Source organism: Triticum aestivum, chromosome 5B (assembly GCF_018294505.1).
Source record: "Triticum aestivum cultivar Chinese Spring chromosome 5B, IWGSC CS RefSeq v2.1, whole genome shotgun sequence".
NCBI classification, from domain to species: Eukaryota; Viridiplantae; Streptophyta; class Magnoliopsida; order Poales; family Poaceae; genus Triticum; species Triticum aestivum.
Genome location: NC_057807.1, coordinates 596,451,160 through 596,473,303, shown reverse-complemented (window position 1 = coordinate 596,473,303; position 22,144 = coordinate 596,451,160). Strand labels below are relative to the sequence as shown.

At 44.5% G+C, this 22,144-nt stretch overlaps 1 pseudogene; it reads right to left on the bottom strand.

Annotated features, from left to right (window-relative positions):
* Positions 1-6,270: 6,270 nt before the first annotated feature.
* LOC123118172 (uncharacterized) lies at positions 6,271-6,358 on the bottom strand (annotated as a pseudogene).
* Positions 6,359-22,144: the final 15,786 nt, after the last annotated feature.

Genomic DNA, 22,144 nt, shown 5'->3' with positions numbered 1-22,144 from the left:
AGTCCAGCGGGCTCTAAACTCCCGTCTTCAGACTGGGTGATCTGTTCCGGATCTAAGGCCAGAGATTTGGTCGAGGCCGTGAACCCTTGGAAGATCAAGTCTCCTCGGATAATGGCGACATAGTTTAGGTTTCCAAAACTGGTCTAATGACCAGGGGTGTAGTTGTCGATCTGCTCCAGATGGCCAATCGAATTGGCACGTAGTGCGAAGCCACCGAATACGAAGATTTGGCTACAGAGAAAAGTCTCACTTAGGGAGGTATTGTTCTAGATGATTGATGGAGCCATCGAGCCTTCTGGCGATGATGCAGTGGAACTCTCAATGAAAGCACCAATGTCGGTGTCAATACCGGCAGATCTCGGGTAGGGGGTCCCAAACTGTGCTCTGAGGATCGAAGGTAACCGGAGGCAGGGGACACGATGTTTACCCAGGTTTGGGCCCTCTTAACAGAGGTAGTACCCTACTTCCTGCTTGATTGACTTTGATGAGTATAGGGTTTACAAGAGTTGATCTACCTCGAGATCGTAATGGCTAAACCCTAGATGTCTGGCATCTATGTTTGTTCTAGCCGTATTACCTAAACCCTCCGGCTTATATAGACACCGGAGGATCTAGGGTTGTTCAAAGTCGGTTTATAGAGAAAGCAATATGCATGATCCGAACTCCAAGTTTTCCATCCACGCAAAGGAGAGTCCCATCCGAAAACGGGGGAAGGTCTTTGATTTCATATCTTCACGACCCATTTGTCCGGCCCATATCACATAGCTCGGACGCCCGAGGACCCCTTAGTCCAGGACTCCCTCAGCCGAGCCACAGAAAAATGTCGAGCCAAAGGCTGCAAGAGTACCATTGGGAACACTAGATGTTGACAACTCTTATGATCCACATCATGTGTGAGGGGATGATGAGACATTACTCGCAATCAATGTGGCTAGCTAGGGGATGTTGATAACTCCTATGATCCACATCATGTGCGAGGGTAAACCTTGCACACATGCTCTTTGGTTCATCTTCTCCAAAAAAGCCAAGGTATAGGATTATGTTGCAAAGTGCTTCTCAGTGGCAAGGTTCTAAGTGGCATATGCTGCAGTTCTCATGCCAATTAGGGGCAGATCCCAATGGCCCAAGGTAAATCCTGGATTTGATATGATCCCTCCAAAACTTACCAAGAGTGCTGGACGTCCAAGAACTAGGAGGATAAAGAATTACACCGAAGGTGGAACCGGTAGAAGACACAAATGCAAAAGATGTGGAGCAATAGGCCATCTTTGAAAGACATGCAAGGAGCCTGAGAAGGAAAGTGACGTGGATCGAGATGCTACTCCTCCTCCGCAGTATTTATTTCATAAGTCTCATCTCTTTCACTTGTTTATTATTTTCATGATGTTACTCCTCTTCCATGGTATTTCTTTCATGATACTACTTCTTCTCACATTGTTGCCAAATGTCCTGCATATTAATTACAAACAATATTGTTTTGAACGTAGGAAAATGTCAAAGGTTGAAGCAAGCATTGCGGCTACTTCTCCTAAGACACCAACTAAGCAAGGTACTCAACTTGATCCTCCTACAAGTCCAGTGACAAGGCAGAGGGCAGCAACTATTACAATTTCTTGTACACCTCCTAGTGGATCTACAAGGAGCAAAACTGCTGCTCCTAGCCCTCTATGGCGAGTTTAGTGCATTTGGTTGGGAGAATTATCATCTTTTGCTTATGGTTGTGAGAACCATGATCTTTTGTTTGATGAAATGGTGGTCTGAACCATTATGTTTTGATGCTAGCTTCTTTTGAACCATTATGTATCGTTGTTGATGTTATCTTATTTCAAACCATTATGTATCGTTGTTGAATTGTTGCTACATTGATGGTCAATGATGCAAACTGAGATTATGCTGAATTGATGATGTTTTCATGTCAAAATGCTGCTCAAATGCTGTCAAAGTGCTGCTGAAATGTTGTTATATTGATGTTCAATGATGTAAACTTAGACTATGTTGAATCTGTGATGTTTTCGTGTCAAAATGCTGCTGAAATGCTGTCAAAATGCTGCTGGAATTTGTCAAAATGCTCCTGAAAAGTTGCTATCTTGTTGTTGGATGATGCAAAGTAAGATTATGTTGAGTTGGTGATGTTTTCATGTCAATTGGCTGTTGAAATGTTGCACTATAACTGCTCTTTTTGTTGTTGAAATGTATGCTTGTGCTGTGAAGAGGTAAGGGTATAGAAGTATTTTTTGGATGGTGTTAGTCTCCGTTAGTCACTAGTGGTATTTTGGCTAGAGAAAACTGAAAGTAGTGGTATATTGGCAAGTTGGTTTTTCATAGTGGTATTTTGGCAAGTTTGGTTTCTCGTAGTGGCATTCTGGATATTGTCTCTTTAGATTACGCCTAAACTTATAAAGTTGCGGTACAGGTAACGCCTTGGTGAAACCATCTGCAATTTGATCTTTGCTAGAGATAAACTGAATATCTAGCAATCTGTTCGCAACCCCTCACGGACAAAATGAAAATCAATCTCGATGTGTATGGTGCGAGCATGAAATATTGGACTTGCAGACAAATATGTAGCACCAAGGTTGTCGCACCACTGACAGGGTTTTTCTTTTAGGGGAACACCAAGTTTTTTGAGTAAGGCCTCAACCCAAATTAGCTCAGTGGTGGCATTAGCCAGAGCTTTATATTCTGCTCCAATACTAGATCGAGATATTGTTGCTTGCTTGCGAGACTCCAAGAAATGAGGTTAGGACCAAAAAAGATAGCAAACCCACCTGTAGAGCGTCGATCATCAAGACATCCTGCCCAATCCGCATCGGAGAAGGCACTAAGAAGGGTAGAATGGGTCTTTTGAAATGTGAGGCCAACAGACAAGGTACCCTTAACATATCTCAAAATTCTTTTGGCTATTGTCCAATGAGTTGTTGTAGGTGCATGAAGAAACTGACAAACTTTATTGACTGAGATGGGTGAGGCCGTGTGAGGGTTAAATTGTGCAAAGCACCAATAATACTCCTATAGTGTGTAGTATCATCAGGACCAAGAGGTGTACCATCTGTAAGTGACAATTGTTTTGAAGAAGATAGTGGTGTAAGACATGGTGTACAATTATTCATGCCCACTCTATTAAGCAAGTCGGCAACATATTTTTCTTGTGTTCAGACCAATGTACCATGAACTTTCTTAACTTCCATGCCCAAAAAAGAAGTGAAGTTTACCTAAATCTTTGAGAGACAAATCTTGGCTTAAATCTTTTAATAGAGCAGAGATTGCCTGGTCTAAGGAGCTGGTCACTATAATATACCAACATAAAAATAGTGATGTCTGACATGTTGTAGAGAAACAAGGATGTATCTACTTTGGATGATTTAAAGCCAAGAGTGTGAAGTTTAGAGCTAAGCCGAGAGTACCCTGCATGAGGAGCTTCTTTTAAACCATAGAGAGCTTTGTCAAGTCTGCAAACATGATGTGGAGCTCGAGGATCTTCAAAACCAAGAGGTTGTTTCATATAGACTTCCTCTTCTAGAACGCCATGTAGAAACACGTTCTTAACATCTAGCTATCGTAAGCTCCAACCACGAGAGATTGAAATAGCCAACACAAGACGTATAGTAGATGCTTTGACAACAGGACTAAAAGTTTCCTCATAGTCAATACCATACCATTGTTTGAAACCTTTTAGAACCAGGCGGCTTTATACCTGTCAACCGTACCATCTGACTTCTTCTTGACGCGGTAGACCCATTTGCAATCAATCAAGTTCTTGTTGGAACTAGGGGGTACAAGGTGCCAAGTTTTGTTATGCATAAGTGCATGATATTCTTCTTCCATAGTATGACGCCAATTTTTATCATGAATTGCCTCAGAAAGATTATGTGGTTCTCCTGTAACAGTAAGCATTCCATACCTAACAGTATCATTGGTAAAAATTCTTGGTTGGCGTATACCTTTTTGTTGACGGGTGCAAGAAAAAATAGGAAGATCTTGTGTAGCGACAAGAGGTGTTGCAGGGATCGGTGGCGCAGAAGATCCTGGTGGGCTGCTGTTGTCAACCACCAAATCAGATCTGCTTGGAGCAAGGGATCCGGGTGTAGCAGTGTGGCCACCACGTGTGATGTAGAAAATCCGGGGGAGGGAGAACCCCGAGGGTCCTGTTTGATGACATGGAGACGCTTGATTCGCGTGCAAAGGAACGCATGGATGAGCGGGACGTAGTCGGCCCATTGGATGCCATGTGACGCGATGTGGCACCACTGGACACATCAGTCTGCTGCAAGGAGAATGTCTTCCCCTGATCCGAGCCAGAATCTTGAGCAGAATCAACACGGGGTTGTCGGGAGGCTGAAAAATGCTAGATGCACCCTACTCTTGGTCAATTTCTGAGTTTGCTTGAGTATTTCCTATATTTTCTTCACTGGTTTCTTCTGTATTTGTATTAGCGGATGCCGAGGACATTGTAATCAGTGGATGGTTAGCAACAGTAGGAACAACAAGCATGTGGTCATTATTAGTGTGCACCCCCTCATCATCGGATGGATTGTTATGTGGTAATAAAAGTATTTCTTCACGAAGACGAGAACCAACATTTGGATTAAGAAGAGCAAAGGGAAAAAACATTCTCATCAAACACAACATCACGTGAGATGTAGACACGACCGCTGGATATATCAAGACATGTGACCCCTTTATGTCTAGGACTATAGCCTAAGAAAACACATCGCTTGGAGTGAAACGAGAGTTTCCGTTTGCTATAAGGGCGAAGGTTTGGCCAACATGCACACCCAAACACACAAAGAGATTCATAGTTGGGTTTGACATGGAGTAGTACTTCAGTAGGACTCGTGTGCTTTAGTACCTTGGTAGGGAGCAAATTTATGAGATATGTGGCGGTGAGAAAGGATTCATCCCAAAATTTAAGAGGCATGCATGCATGAGAAAGTAAGGCAAGGCCAACCTCAAAAATGTGTCGATGTTTACGTTCATCTGAACCATTTTGTTGATGGGCGTGAGGACAAGACACATGATGTGTAATGCCAACTTTTTGGAAGAAGGCATTGGGTTTTTCATATTCACCGCCCCAATCAGTTTGCATGGTAATTATTTTGCAATCAAATTTCCATTCGAAAAGTTGTTGGAAATTAAGAAAGACCTGATAAACATCAGAACGCTTATTAAGCAAATATACCCAAGTAAATTTGCTAAAATCGTCAATAAAGCTCACATAATATAAGTGTTTCCCAATAGAAGCTGGAGCAGGACGCCATACATCAAAGAATATTTGTTCTAAGGAAACAGTAGACACACTAGTAGAGATGGGATAGGGAAACTGATTGCTTTTAGCTTGCTGACATGGATCACATACATAAGGATTTATTTGTGGATCATAAGGGAGGTTATTCTTCCGAAGCACTTGTTGAACAATAAAAGAGGATTGATGCCCTGGACGATTATGCCATATGGATGAAGTGGGTTTGATGGGGATGAAGGCACACTTGAGACACCTCGTGAAGAAGGGCATAATCGGGTAGAGACCACCATGGCAAGGGCCTTTAAACAGTGTGTCCTTCGTGACCTGATCCTTGATCAAAAAGAAGAAATGATGAATTTCAAGAATTATATTGTTGCCCAAGGCAAGTTGATGAGCAGATAAAAGATTTTTGGATGCACTAGGAACATGCAAAATATTATTAAGAGAAAGAGAATTATGAGGGGTGTGCAAAGTAGAATGACCAACATGTGTTATTGCCATACCATTTCCATTTGCCGTATGGACTTGATCACGTCCATTGTAATTTCCCCGAGTGGTCAATTTGTGTAATTCTCCGGTGATGTGATTTGTTGCTCCTGTATCAACACACCAGTTTGTATCCACTCCATAAGATGAAAGATGTGCACCCTTGTCATCCGAGTGAGAGTCATCGTGATCACCATTGTCAGAATACCTCCACCAACAATCACGTACTGGGTGCCCATAGTTTTTGCATATCTGACATGTAATATCCTGGTGAGGAGAAGGTATGAGGCCACGACCACGACTATGGCCACCTCTCTATGGATTATGACCGCGTGTTGGATGTGTCTGCTGTTGACGACGACGATATTGCTCATATCCACCATGAGAGTTTTGCAGATAATTATTATTGAAGGAACATCCTCGTGCAGCAACATTAGCGAAAGAATGAAAACTCACAACGGTTTGATCTGACTCGGCAAGCATTTCCTGCCTGTAATCATATGCCGTAAGTTGTGCACAAACATCAGCAAGAGTTGTGGTAGGAACAACGTTAATAGAGGCAACCACAGAGTTATATTCTCCATCAAGACCACCAAGGATATACTGCTTCAGTTAATCATCATCAATTAGCCGACCAGCTGCAACAAGTTTTCAAGCAAAACTTTTCATCAAAGCAATATATTTATCTGCAGGCATATCACTCTTCTTTGTATTCACATGTTTTCCACGCAACATATTGATGCATGCCTGGGATTGTGAGGAAAACGAGGCTTCAATTGCAGCCCAGATTTCAGCAGTATGTTCTAACCCAAAAAATTGAGCAAGAACATCCTTACTTATTAATTCTGTGAGATAGCTCACGACTTGTTGATCCCTTACAATCCAGGCTTAGTAGGACGGATTCGACACAGTGGTCCTCGTGCTGACAGCCTCAACCTCCAGCGTTTTTGCAGGTGCTGAATCGGAACCATCAAGTAGCCCCATGACCCGAGCACCGTGAAAGGCAGGAAGAACCTGCATCTTCCAGTAGATGTGATTTTCCCGAGAGAGTTTCTCCAAGGAGGAGATCCCAGAAGCTCCGCTAGAGATGGTGTTGAAGAGGAGATCGCCATGGGGAAGGAGGGAGGGAATCGATTGATGATCTTGACCAACGTTCAATTTTTTTCGTGAGTTTGGCTAGATCCGATCGCTAGACATTGGAAGAGGTGGCTCTAATTCCATGTGGAATTGCAGGAAATGGGATACCTTCTCAGGTCCCGGTTGCATGTTAATATAGATGGGAAGAGCCCCCATCGTGGCATTACAGAGGAGACCGATCGTTGGTGTACTACACCATTCGAAAGGTTTAGAAACGTACGCACGGTTCAGTTACAAGAAGACCAACAAAGCTCAAGTAAATAACTTTATCTAACATATCCATTTTCTATAATTATAAGAGGCCGACATGTTTGATTGTTTGATGTTCCACCTTTTATGTAATTTTCCAGCGATCTATATTTTTCATTCCATATTGTACTTCTAGTTTATGCGAAAAATTTAGAAGAGGCTAGTTCCTAGTAATTCTTCTCTTCTCTTGTTTGAAAAACATAAATGCAGTACGAAACTCATATTGACTTATCAAATAAATGAAACCTGTTGATCTTCGGGTAACAGCAACGCTATCAAAACTCCTAACAGCATGCTAAGGTCTAGAATGAAGATCAGATCTCCCTGGCAAGCCGGTGTTGCCAAGGAACCATTGGATCTCCATCCGAGCCCCCGAGAAGTAAGATGCGCCCTGGTGATCTAACCACATGAGTGATGCTAATGGGTGCATTTCTTGGCAGATTTTCTCAAGCAGGTGCTGCATGGACTAGAGAAGAGCCCCAGAGAAACTACATGTTTCAATACATTTTTCTGAAACCGCACATTCCCAGCTTGCCCCTCACACAAGAATAATCTAATTTATTAAGTACTTCAAAGTCACTACCTACGTCTCGACTAGAACTCAAAACAGAGCGTTGTTGTTGTTGTTGTTGTTGTTGTTGTTGTTGTAATAATAGACGTATTGTGCTAGCTGTATTTGTGGCGTGTGGTAGAGGAGTGGAGCAACAAGGCAACAAAGGGTGCCGGATGCTCTTGGACAAATAGAAGGGAGCTTCATATATATACGAGGGCATGCTACACATACCAAATAAAATCGATGATGCAATTGACGACACAACATTTACTCCTTCAGAGTACACGGCCGTGCCTACACAAAAATGACCGTGAGCGACTTCGTACAAGAAATTGAATTGCTCTCGGAGGAGCCGACTAGCCCACCAAAGGGCAATCTGTTTCTTGTTCCTACACACATTCACCTCACACACACGTTTTTTCCCCCGAAAAGGACCTCATGGGCATTTGCCTCTCACTTGTTGCATCTCTTTGAGTCCCATTATACACACCAGTACATGCTAGTAAGTATTGGTCTGATACACACTTCCAAACTATCAAATTAATGGGTACTGTTCCACTTGGTTTTTAGTCACTGCTTGTTTCCTATAAAGTTATGTTGAAACCATCATCAGTCGGTCACAATACGTGACATGCCCACTTCGGGCCAGAACACACATGTGCCTGTTTGGGAATGAGCGGCACCGGGAAAGTCAATGTCAGCATAATTCGAAAAAAATTGTTATTCTTGAGAGGGGGCTGAGCTACCAGTTCCTATTCTTGATCTTGTCGTGGGTTTCATAGCGAAACTGGCCCGTTGGTGTTTGACCTGGGTTTGTGAATGCTGGTGACATGAATTTTGTCATGGGGTGGATTGTAGATATTTGTCTTGTCATTGACGCCAACGATTGGAAGTTGCACGATGGAGGATCTCTTGGTGCCAACAACTTCGACTGATAGATTTGGCTTGGAATGGAGCAATAACTACCGGAGAGGCTTGATATTCAGATCATAGATCCTCCACAAATTCCACCAGGAACCTCCAAATCCACAGCCGAGTTCTCCTTCCACCACCCCAGATCTTCGCCATGGAGAATGAGACTCAGTTGATGAAGGTGATGCGGAAGTTCGCCTTGCCCGAAGTGGGCTGCATAAATGGAATTGGCGAAGAAGCAGACCGTGTCGATTTCCTCTCGAATGAGCTCTACCTCACCTCTACAGTACGATGCCCACACCCCCGCAGCAGCGGCGTCTGCTTCAGTAGCGACAAGCACGACCACCTCTCTGTATCGCACCGCCTCCACCGCCAATTGGGCCTTGGCCTTCATACGTGCGGCGACACCCACACACGCCCCCATAGCAGCGCAGTTGGACTCTACATCAGCCAAGTTTGGAAATTGGAATCAGTCTGTATGGCTTGATGCGGGAAAGCCATTTTAGCGGAATACAATGTACTCTTCATAGAGATTGAAGCATATTTTGTCCCAGTAAGCAAGAAGCTTAGTCCATTGCCACCATTACTCGAAACAGGCTTTCTCCCTACTTTATTTATAAAGCAACAACACTAAATAGTACACGGCCGAATGATACATAGTGGAGAGCAGACTCTCTTACAAAGCGGATCGAAAGACACAACAAGAAACCTATAGCTAGTATACCACCTCGCCTAGGACCGACCAGCGACGGCACAACTCCACAACAACACCCCCAGGAGGGTGACGGCGCAACGCGTCACTGCCGCCGAGCCTGAGAACAGACAAGGTGTATGGCCACCATTACAAATGTGGCTTTCTTAATCCTATTAGCGCACAGAGTGCACTATTATGGGTGCATCACATGGGTTGTACTAGTAAATTGTCACATTTACTTGCACGGTCATACCTATGAAGTCATGTGTGGCTTAGTCTATTGCCACCGTTACATATATGGCTTTCTGAATCCTATTAATACTCCCTTCGTCCCAAAATTCTTATCTTAAATTTGTCTAGATACGGATGTATCTAATACTAAAACATAACTTGATACATCCGTATTTCGACAAATTTAAGACAAGAATTTCGGGACGGGGGGAGTAATTAGGACCAATAAAAGCTTCCTTCTTTGAAAATTGAACATCCCCTTTAGTACACGGGTTGTACTCAAGTACTCCCTCCGTAAAGAAATATAAGAGCATTTAGATCATTATATTAGTGGTCTAAACACTCTTATACTCCCTCTGTAAAGAAATATAAGAGTATTTCTTTATAGAGGGGGTGCATTGTCACATTTACTTTTACGGTCACACCTATGAACTCATGTTTCTTTTACATAGAATTAAATTGTGTTTTTCTAAAGAAAATATCAGGCCACCACCATGTCATTCGTCTTCAGCGGCACCTGGCTTACTAGGTCGGTACCACCAACACCAACCAAGGCCAAATGACAAACTGGTCCATTTTCCGGGAGGCCAACAACCGATCGTGGCGGCGTTGGCTCAACAACCGAACCTTCCATGAGCACGGTCGTCTCCATCCAGTTCAGGCAAGGGGTTCAGCTCGCCGCCTGTCTCCCTTCTCCATCTCACTCATGCTTGAGCTCACCGGTAACATCGGCATCATGCAACGCTTCTCTCAGGCACCATCAGTTTGTATGGAGAATCATTTTTCTTTTGCTTGTAAATGATCGTTACGAATTGACACTTATCCAAAGATCCACGAACTAAATCCTCACGTACATGAAAAACGAGTATGTGACCCGCAAAAGAAAAAAACGAGTATGTGAATACGTAGGCTTTGGGTCGATGAAAACTTTAGTCTAGACTATTGCACATAAAGTGGGTAAACCAAGTAATGGGCTGATTAGTTTTAATTAACCATCATGCCCACCTAAATGAAGGGGTATGTTTTAATCTCAGCCCTTGATTTAGTTAAGCAGACATCGCTGAAACATAGTTAGACAAAAACTGATAGAAAATACTTTCAGTTTGAGCTATCAACGATGCCGGCTCTGCCAGTAAGTTGCAGTTGAACATGACAATTGATCACTTGCCTTCCTTTTTGAACGCTCTGATTTTCCTTCATGCCACTTCAATACTCTAGTGTGCACAGAGTGACACCTGGTGTTTCCACTTTCCTGCATTAAAATGTGCTACCAATTGCCTTTTTTCCACCTACCAACTCAAACTAACCTCTACATATTGATCCCTCTCTCGGCCGAAAAGTCATTGTCTTCCTACGCCCTGGCTCTTTCCTTCCCGTGTCTTGCATTCTTAAGTTTGGTTGGGTTACCTTGTTCACAACAAAATTAAGCTATTCATCTCACGACTCTGCACGTTTTGGTTTGTGTGGATGAGAAAGGCAGGCAGGCGCCCGCTGCCTCGAAATGAGCGGCATCAGAAAAATGCCGACACGCTGGTTTGTTCTGCCTCGGATGCGACCTTTCCATAGTCCACCGTTCAACATTCACTGGATTGGTTCTTGTCTCACTCACCGTAACACCATGCACGGATGTTCAGATGTGTGGTGCTCGCGTTTGCTCATCCGCATATGTTTCGATAGGAACTTCACGAGCAGCCGTACACCAAAATAAGCACCATCTATATGTAAATATATATAGTGTCGGCAATAATGTGGCAGCGCCGGACACCTCTATTACAGTGGAACTGGGGAAAATGACCGCAAACGATGCTTTCTTTTGCAGCCTGTGTGCAAACTTTTGTGTTGCCTCTATGTTTTCTGCTCGCTATTTTGCTTTGCGGGGCTAAATCATGAAATCTTGTCGCATTCACCATGATCACTCACTTGCCTCTTTCAACTTAGGCGAACTTTCTCAAGTTTCTTTGTTCACGTGGAATTTTCTTTGAAGTAGAGAAAACTTCGTTATCATCTTATTTTTGCAACTATCACTCACTTAGAAACTAACGGTGGTGGATTCTATGCCCAAGTGGGGATTTCGTGCGGAACTATTGATGGATCGGAACTTGACGAATGGAGGCCAAAATGGATGGTGACTGTTTCAATTTGCCCTTATTTTTTGAGCAATTTTAACATGTTCCCTCTTACCCTCTCTTTTCACATGGAAGATAAGAAGATAAGAGTCAATCAAACTCACTACTTAATGTAATCAACGGTTTAGATCTATTTTATACTCTTTCCTCTCATGTCGCTCATGTGAAAAGGGAAGATAAGAAGGAGCATGTTAAAAAATCTCTTTTTTTGTAAAGTCGGTGATGAGGTTGAGCGGTCGGTGACATCTGAGATCGTAACGTATAACTTTTAAAATATAGCAGTACGATAGAAAATTGGACTGCTGAGTAATATTGATTTTGTTTTGGACCTATTAATAGTTTTTATACGTGCAAGGCAGGTGATGGGTTCACCTACTGCTGGGACCTGACATATAAGGCCCACCTGGGGTCCTACACCATCATTGGTAGGCCCTGGACCACAGGCTTAAGAAAAAGGGTTTCCCGCGCTTTATATTATAAAGCAACAATCAACCGATACAACCAGCTCGCTGGGGCCCCAACACAAACAAGTCCAAAAGAAAAAAGAGAGAAAGATAAAGAAACAAATGCTGACTCGGGCAGCTCAACTAAGCGAAGATGGCTGATATCCGCCGCACCCTCCGGAGAAGTACCACCGCACACCTAGCACTCCGAAGTCTCGCGTACCAAGCAACACCTTCAGGAAGGAATGCGACGGCGACGCAGCTGCTGCCCGGACAGGTCCTAGGGTTTCCCCCGGTACGCGGTTGGTAGATGGGAAGGGGTATCACCGACGCCCCTCAAGAAGGTCCGGCAACGCCCACGGGCGCAGCCCCGCCGATGGCGGACGAGCCACCAGGGATTTCTCCCGCCCCGAAACCAACACCAACATAGGCAATCGAAAGTGCACCGCCTCACATGCCGCCCACCAGCCTGTGCCACCACGGATACCACACCAACTTCACTGTCTCACTTAGGCCACCAACACGAGGCCAGGAGGGAGGACGAGGGGACACCGGGCTCAGGGGCGACCACAACGCAGCCGACAGGAGGGGACAACCTCCACCGCGCCGCGGAGCCGACTGGACGTAGCGACAGGGACTTACCAGGCCTCCAGAGGCCCGGCCGGACCCCAACGGATCCGGACAATCCATGCAGCCACGCTGCAGCACGCCGGCCGCCGGAGCCATCACCTCCTGCAGCCACAGCCGCCTCGCCACCACCACCAGGGAGCCGCTACGCGAAGCCCCGAACCGCGGGCCCGCCCCAGCCCAGATGAGCCTGAAAGGGCCCAGATCTGGGCCGAGCGGGCGCCGCCGGCCAGCCGCACACCACGCAACCCCGCAGCCAACGAGCACGCCATCGAGTCAAGGGCGCTCGAGGCCCGCGGACCCCGCCGCCGAGCCACACCGCCGCCCGCTGCGCAGCACCGCCGCCGGGAGGAGGGAGCCCCGACTCCACCTCCTAGGGAGCGCGGAAGGGATGTCCGCCACCGCCGGCGACATTCGGGCTACGCTGGGGGCCTCTGCCGGCAGTGGCGAAGGGGAGGGACGAGGGGAGGGTTCGAGACGAGGCGGCATGGTGGAGGCACTCCGCCGCCTCGGGGGGTGACAGGAGCGCTATGGGGGAGGGAGGAGGGGGAGGGAGGAGAAGGGGGATGGAGGAGACGGCTAGCGGCGGAGGGCTCCGGCGATGGCGGCGGGGGAGTTGGCGGCGGCGGAGGAGGAACCCTATGGGAGCGGGGACGACAACGATTTACCGGAACCTCCTCCTGGACTCTACCAACCTAGGACCGCAGGCTTACTCAGATGCGCACCTCGGGAAACCCACTCGGACGCACCGACGGCATTCGTACGTCTTCCCTCTAGTCGGCCCGGCCACCACCACTCAGACAAAGGAGGCATAGGGATGACGTCGGAGCTGCAATGGTCGAGTAGTCTTAAGTCGGACTTCAAGTATAGATATGACTGTTGTTACCAGAAACTGCAGGAGTCATGGCTGCCTTAATTTGTAACTGTCGTAGTTATAGCCTTTAATCCCCTTGCAACAGCAGACATGCATCCTGTCGTACGCGTACATGTATTTTAGAGCTCCAGTGTACAAGTTGTTTATATGCCGGGTCGAATGACTGGTACTGTTATTATTATATTCATAGGTGTTTGCTTTCACTCTATTAACCACGCAACCGTAGACTAAAATAGTTTTCCAGACATATTGTAACATTTATATATATACAGGAAGCAAAGTTTAGAGCATCTCCAACAACAGGCGCACAAAAACTGCTTCGTGCGCTAAAATTCAGGGATTTTTTGGCGTCGGACAGCTCTGGCAAAAGCTGTAAAATAGTGCACGCGCAAAATAGTTTGGGCTCACGCTAAAAAGCGCTATCAAAACTGTAAATTTGGGGCACCAGATTGCCCGCGCTTCACAATTTGCACTACGTGTTTTTTTGGATGCACGTTTTTTGGCATCTGCTAAACCAATATTGGGTCCGGCGCACTAGAAGTGCTATAGTGACGCGCTAGAACTATTTTAGCGCGCGAAACTTTTGTGCGCTTGTTGGAGATGTTCTTATGTGTTCCACGCAATAAGTAAAAGAAAACAGCGAGAAGCATCAATGTCAATATGTTTGAATCGCGGGCTCCAGTTTAAAAAAAACTAAGCTCAAGAAAATCATTGTAAAATAAACATAAGCTCAAGTAATAACTTTAATCTGATATATCCTATTTATATAATTTATAAATAAAAGGCCGGCAAGTTTGATGGTCTGATGTTCGGGCTTCTATCTGATTTTCCAGCTATCTCTTTTTTCATTCCCTACTGTGCCTTTAGTTTACGCGAAAAATTTAGAAGAGACCAGTTCCTAGTAATTCTTCTCTTGTCTTGTTTGAAAAACAGAAATGCAGTAGGAAACTCATATTTGCTTATAAAATAAATGAAGCTTGTTGATCTTCGGGTAACAACAACGCTATCAAAACTCCAAACAGCATGTTGGGGTCTCGGATGAAGATCAGATTTCCCTGGCAAGCTGGTGTTGCCAAGGAACCGTTGGATCTCCATCCGACCTGAGAAGTAAGATGCGCCCTGGTGATCCAACCACACGAGTAATGCTAATGGGTTCATTTCTTGGCAGATTTTCACAAGCAAGTGCTGCACGGACTAGAGAAGAGCCCCAGAAAAACTACATGTTTCAATACATTTTTCTGAAACTGCACATTTCCAGTTTGCCCCTCACACAAGAATAACCTTATTTATTAAGTACTTCAAAGTCACTACCTAAGTCTAGACTAGACCTCAAAACAGAGCGTTGTTGTTGTTATAATAATAGACGTATTGTTTTTGCTGTTCTTGTGTCGTGCGGAAGAGGAGTGGAGCAACAAGGCAACAGAGGGATGAAGTAAAATGGAACAAAGGGTGCCGGGTACTCTTGGACAAATAAAAGGGAGCTTCGTATATATGAGGGCATGCTACACATAGCAAATAAAATTGATGATGCAATTGAGGCACACAACTTTTAGTCCTTCGAGAGTACACGACCGTGCCTACACACAAATGACCGTGAATGACTTCGTACAAGAAACTGAATTGCTCTAGGAGGAGCCGACTAGCCCACCAAAGGGCAATTTGTTTCTTGTTCCTACACACATTTACCTCACGAGCACGTGCATCTCACTTGTTGCATCCCTTTGAGGCCCGTTATATACACCAGTACATGCTAGTAAGTCTTGGTCTGATACACACTTCCAAACTGTCAAATTAATGGGTACTGTTCCACTTGGTTTTAGTCACTGCTCGTTTCCTACAAAGTTATGCTGAAACCGTCATCAATCGGTCACAATACGTGACATGCCCACTTCGGGCAAGAACACACATGTGCCTGTCTGGGAATGAGCGGCACCGGGAAAGTCAATGTCAGCATAATTCAGAAAAAATGGGTATTCTTAAGAGGGAGCTGAGCTACGAGTTCCTATTCTTGATTTTACTGTGGGTTTCATAGCGAAACAGGCCCGTAGGTGTTTGACCTGGGTTTGTGAATGCCGGTGACATGAACATTGTTATGGGGTGGATTGTCGATATTCATCTTGTCATTGACGCCAACGATTGGAAGTTGGACGATGGAGGATCTCTTGGTGCCAACAACTTCGACTGATAGATTTGGCTTGGAACGGAACAACAGCTACCGGGCTTGGTATTCAGATCATAGATCCTCCACAAATTCCACCAAGAACCTCCAAATCCACAGCCGAGTTCTCCTTCCCCCCCCCCTCCCCACCACCCCAGATCTTCGCCATGGAGAATGAGACTCTGTTGATGAAGGTGATGCGGAAGTTTGCCTTGCCCGAAGTTGGCTGCATAAATGGAACGGGCGAAGAAGGAGAATGTCGATTTTCTCTCGAATGAGCTCTACCTCTCCTCTACACTACGATACCCGCGCCCCCGCAGCGGCGGCGGCCGCTTCAGAAGCCACGAGCACGACCACATCTCTGCATCGCACCGCCTCCAACACCAATTGGCCACTAGTAGAAAACGGAGATTTAATACCGGTTCATAAAGGCCTTTAGTGCCGGTTCTGCAACCGGCACTAAAGAGTGGAGAGTAAAGGCCTCCCCCTTTAGTACCGGTTCAGCACGAACCGCCACTAAAGGCCCACCACGTGGCGTGAGCTCGCGCTGTGGTACGGGGGACCTTTAGCACCGGTTGGTGTTACCAACCGGTACTAAAGGTATTTTTTTAAAAAAAATATTTTTTAAAAATTTTGGAAATTTTTTTTGATTTTTTTTCGATTTTTTGAATTATTTGATGATTTAGAAAACGGAGATTTAATACCGGTTCATAAAGGCCTTTAGTGCCGGTTCTGCAACCGGCACTAAAGAGTGGAGACTAAAGGCCTCCCCCTTTAGTACCGGTTCAGCACGAACCGCCACTAAAGGCCCACCACGTGGCGTGAGCTCGCGCTGTGGTATGGGGGACCTTTAGCACCGGTTGGTGTTACCAACCGGTACTAAAGGTATTTTTTTTAAATTATTTTTTAAAAATTTTGGAAATTTTTTTTTGATTTTTTTTCGATTTTCTGAATTATTTGATGATTTAGTCTCTAATCGCCCATCTTAACTGCTCTAGTGTGGATCACTCATTCCAAATCGTCTAACTTCCCGATCGGTCACCCATCCCTCTCACTACTCCAGCCTAAGCACGCTTAACTTCCGGGTTCTATTCTCCCTCGTTTCCAAGTCTACACTTGTTGTTTCCCTGACAATAGTAAGTTGTGAATCCTATTAACCATCAGGAGTTTAGCTTGAGCATGAAGTCACACGTTTCACTGTTTGAGTTTGAAACTATTATTCTAAAAAACAATAATTATGTAGTAACACTAATATTTCTTGAATAAGTAGTTTGACCATAGTTTGACCAGATTTGATCGAAATTCAAAAAAACTGAGATACTTATTTAGTAACACTAATATTATTGCGTAATTACTTAGTAACACTCTATATTTCTTGAATCAGTTGTTTGACCAGTTTGACAAGATTTAACCAAAATTCAAAAAAAAAACATAAATTAGAGCATATCTTTTTGTCATTTCAAAAATTGTCCTAAACCCTAAACCCGGCACTTAAAATGTCGGAAAATCTATGCTAAACAATAAAAACTAAGGGTTTAAACCATAAAATCTAACCCTAAACTCTGAAATCTAAACCCTAGCACTAAACGCTAAAAAACGTCTAAAACACCCAAACTCTATTTTCCCTTTGGAATTTTGAGATTTTAAAAAATCATCGAAACGGAAAACTTGTTCTGCAAATTTTGAAATATTATATGTATTTTTCTGAATTAGGATGATTTAGTTATGATTTTTTCAAGTTTGAAAATTGCCCTATAGTCCCGGTTTGTGTCTCCAACCGGGACTATAGGTTAGACCCCTTTAGTGCCGGTTCGTGGCACGAACCGGTACTAAAGGTTGGCCCTTTAGTACCGGTTTGTGCCACAAACTGGGACTAAAGGGGCTCGTGGGGCCCCGGCCTGACGCCAGCCTGCCACCACCCCTTTAGTACCGGTTCGTGGCACGAACCGGTACTAAAGGTTCAACACGAACCGGCACTAATGCATAGCCGTTCAAACCGGTACTAATGATACCATTAGTACCGGGCCAAAATCGAACCAGGACTAATATGTCTCACATAAGGTCTTTTTTCTACTAGTGAGCCACGACCTTCATGCGTGCGGCGACACCCACACGCGCCTCCACAGCAACGCAGTTGGACTCTATATCAGCCAAGTTTGGAAATTGGAATCACTCTGTATGGCCTGATGCGGGAAAGTCATTTCAGCTAAAGTCACTTGGCTTGGTAAGCAAGGAGCTTAATTAGTTATTAGTCCATTGCCACCATTACATATGTGGCTTTCTTTTTTTGGAAAAGGACCCAGCCTCTACATAAAAGCGATGCATGCAGCCATCTTATTAAAAGTCTTGAAAAAAAAGCACAAGGTCTTAGATTCATTACAGCTCGCAAGCGAAGCAAAAAACAAAAATAAAGATAAAACTCAATACCACAACCGGTATGTATAATAGGACAAGATCCCTAGACTCATATCCTCTTATGAGACCGCTATCCAAATCGGTTGAATATAGCTCCTGCTACCATCTCCCACTGGCTGCACCCAGTAACCAAAGGCTCCCTGGAGTCCATAGGAGTGGGTAAGGACCATGTACGGATCCAATCCGTAGCTCTGAAGATTACCTGCAAAAAGTTAAAGATATGTTTTCTGTTAAAAATCATGATGTTCCTGCAGTTAACCATCACTAGTAGAAAAGGGGGCAATGGTCCAGGCCAGGTCAGCCCATTAGTCCCGGTTCAACCCAGAACCGGGACCAATGGGGGCATTGGACCCGGTTCGTGAGCCCCGGGGGCCGGCCGGGCCACGTGGGCCATTGGTCCCGGTTCGTCTGGACCTTTTGGTCCCGGTTGGTGGGACGAACCGGGACCAATGGGACTCGCTCCTGGCCCACCACCATTGGTCCCGGTTGGTGGGACGAACCGGGACCCGGCCCTCGCGATACCATGCCAACTTTCAACTTTCAACTTTTTCAGAGTTCATTTGAAATGCTTTAATGCAGAAAACAAAAGAAAATAAATAATGCAGAAAACAAAAGAATAAAACTGGAAAAAAAATAAAAAAATAAAGCAAAAAGAAAACAAAAAAAGTGTATTCAAATTTGAAAACGAATGGCACTAACAGAAAGTTTATAATTTCTCTAAAACTAAAAGCAAAAAGAATTAAAAAGTAAAGCAAAAAACAAAAGAAAATAAATAATGCAGAAAACAAAACAAAACAAAAAATCTGGGGAAAAAATTTAGCAACAATAAGTATTTTGTTGTAAGTAGAAACAAAATAAAATAAATAAAGCACGAAACAAAACAAAAAAACAAAAAAAGTGTTTTCAAATTTGAGAACTAATGGCACTAACAGAAAGTTTAAAATTGTTCTAAAACTAAAAGCAAAAAGAATTAAAAAATAAAGCAAAAAAACAAAAGAAAATAAATAATGCAGAAAACAAAACAAAAAATCTGGGAAAAAAATAAAAATAGCAACAATAAGTAAAGGAAAAAAAGTGCCTCCTACTGGGCACCCACGGCCTGAATACGACTAGAAACCCACCATGGGCCAGGATTCAGGCCCGCAGGTGGCCCAGTAGGCCCATCAGGCAACGCGGTAGTAAGTAGGCCCGTAAGCCTGCAGTGGAGAGGAGCTCGAGAGGGGTGCGGCAGTGGGGCTAATAAACCACTGTGCGCCGCTCTCAGCTAGCGAGGTGGGACTAAACTTTTGTGCCGCACCGTGCCAGCACACGACCATTGGTCCCGATTCGTGGCTCCAACCGGGACCAATGCCCACCCTTTAGTCCCGGTTGGTGGCACCAACCGGGACCAAAGCCCTCTACTTCCCGCCCTTTGGGCTGCTGAAAAGAGGCCTTTGGTCCCGCTTGGTGGTTCCAACAGGGACTAAAGGGGGTCATTGGTCCCGGTTGGTGCCACCAACCGGGACTAAAGGCTTTGCTATATAAGGAAAATTTTAGAACCGCATCCCCACTTCGATCTCTCCTCCTCCTCTCGGTCTCCCGACGCCGTCGCCTGCCGCCACCTCGCCGTCGCCGCCCCGTCGCCGCCCCGCCCCGACGTCGTCGCCGCCCCGCCCCGACGCCACGCCGACCCGCCCCGCCCTGACGTCATCGCCGCCCCGCCCCGCCCCGCCCCGACGCCGTCGCCGCCCCGCCCTGCCCCGCCCCGACGCCGTCGCCGCCCCGCCCCGCCCTGACGCCCCGACGTCACCGCCCCCGACGCCGTCGCCGCCCCGCGCCGCACCTCGCCTACGCCGTCGCCGTCGCCGTCGTCGTCGACCTCACCGTGAGCAATTTAGATTTTTGTAAGATTTTTGTGATTTTTGTTAGATTTTTGTTAGATTTTTTTGTAGTTTATATTTTTTTGTTAGATTAGATGTATAGTAATTTAGATATGTTAATTTAGATTGTGTAATTAATTTGTTCATATTGTGTTAGATTTTTTTTCTATTAATAGATTTTTTTTATTAGATTTTGTTAGATTTTTTATGATTTTTGTTAAAAATTTTTGTAGTTCATAAATTTTTTTGTTGGATGTGTAGTAATTTAGATGTGTAGTTCATAGATTTTCTGTTCATAGAATCTTTATGATTTTTTTCTGTTGTAATTTTGTTTATAGAATTTTAATGATTTTTTTGTTCATAGTACGTATTTAGAAAAATGAAAAAAATAAGAAGAGAAAGTGTTTAATATAATTAGTTAGAAAAATACTAGTTTATTTTTAGTAATTCTACTTTATTTTATTTATAGTAAGTGCTTCATATATAGTTGAACTAACTAGTTGATTTAATAAACTACTTTATTTTACTATATATAGAAGTAGTTTGTTTTTAGTAAGTACTACTTTATTTATTTATAGTAAGTGTTTAGTAGTTGAACTAGCTAGTTGATTTAATTAATAAAACTACTTTGTTTAACTATATATAGAAGTAGATCCCGCATCGACGTCGGCGATGCCTATCCCGCATCCTCGTCGTCGTCGACTCGGCGGTGGAGGCTTGCTAGATCAGGGCCATGTTCGGGACTGGGCTCCGCCGGGCTGGTATTGGGAGGTGCTACCTTCCGGGGGACGTAGGTTGGTGAGGAGGCAGCCCATTGTTGACCCGATCCTTGTTTGGTGGCGGTCGCGTGGTCCAGTGACGGTGCCGTGGCTTCCGGACACCGCGGAGGTGGTACGTCACCGTGTCAGCGAGGAGGACTAGCACGTCCGTCGCTACATGGTTGCATTGGAGGGCAGGTTCGACAATACCTGGCAGGTTCTCCAGGGATCTCACTGGAGCTATGATCCTGTGATGGTTCCTTATCTTTGCGTGTCCACCGCCCGCGTCGATACCCGTCGGGTGCTATCTAGTTGTATTAGTGATGCTATATTAGTGATAATATTCGACGATGTACGGACACCAAGAGATGATGTACTTTTGCTTATAATTATTGAATGCATGCTAATTTGAATACTACTTTATTTTATGATTTGGTTTTGCTTATTTTATGATTTGGTTTTGCTCATATTGGATAAGTTCTCCTTCATTCCCGTGTGCTAGACAATTTGATGTAATAATGCACTCGGGAATGAAAGGAGGAGCTACGTACATCACCGATAGTCAACCCATGATTAATAATCTAGTTTAATATTTGAATTATGAACATAGGCCGGAAATGTCGTACTCGGACGACGAAAACCGCCCGGAGGAGTGCGACTGGTGCCACGACGACCGAGGTATCTGCGACAGGTTCATTGAGCTGGACGAAGATCGTCGCTTCAGCATTAAGCTCGAGGAGACCTTCGATGTTCATACGGTACGCAACCGACGATTAGGTATCTGCAACATTTTTTCATAATTACTCATGACTTCAACTATTTTAATCACGACAATATTTTTCATCTTTTCCAATTCGACTAGCTTATCCCATGCTTTGCAAGACGCTATGTCTTGGAGAGGATGGATTTTGAAGATCATGAAAGTTTCGAAACCAAAAAAATTATCCTAAGTACCCATCATGGTGTGGATTTTCAAGTAAAGTTGTACAATGCTCAGAGTGTAACCCATTTTGGTTGCAAAAATTGGGAAGCACTTTGCAAGATGTATGATTTTGATGAGGGTATGCTTGTTACCATGGATCATGGTGATCCTACAATCGAGCAAGAGAGACCTACGATTTTCGTCCTTGTGGATACACCTCCAATTCTTCCCCCATGTGAGCTTAACATAGTTATTAAGTAATTTATATTGTTTATTTCAAAATAGTTGACAACTTATTCTCCATTGACAGCTTATTTTCATTCTTCAAAGAATGTGCGGAACATGGTAGACAGAACCTACTACACCGAAGGCTCCGAACTAACTTATCAGGAGAAAAATCATCTGGTCGCATTTTGTACTGATCTGGAGAATTACAATGTCTACAATCGAACTCCTCA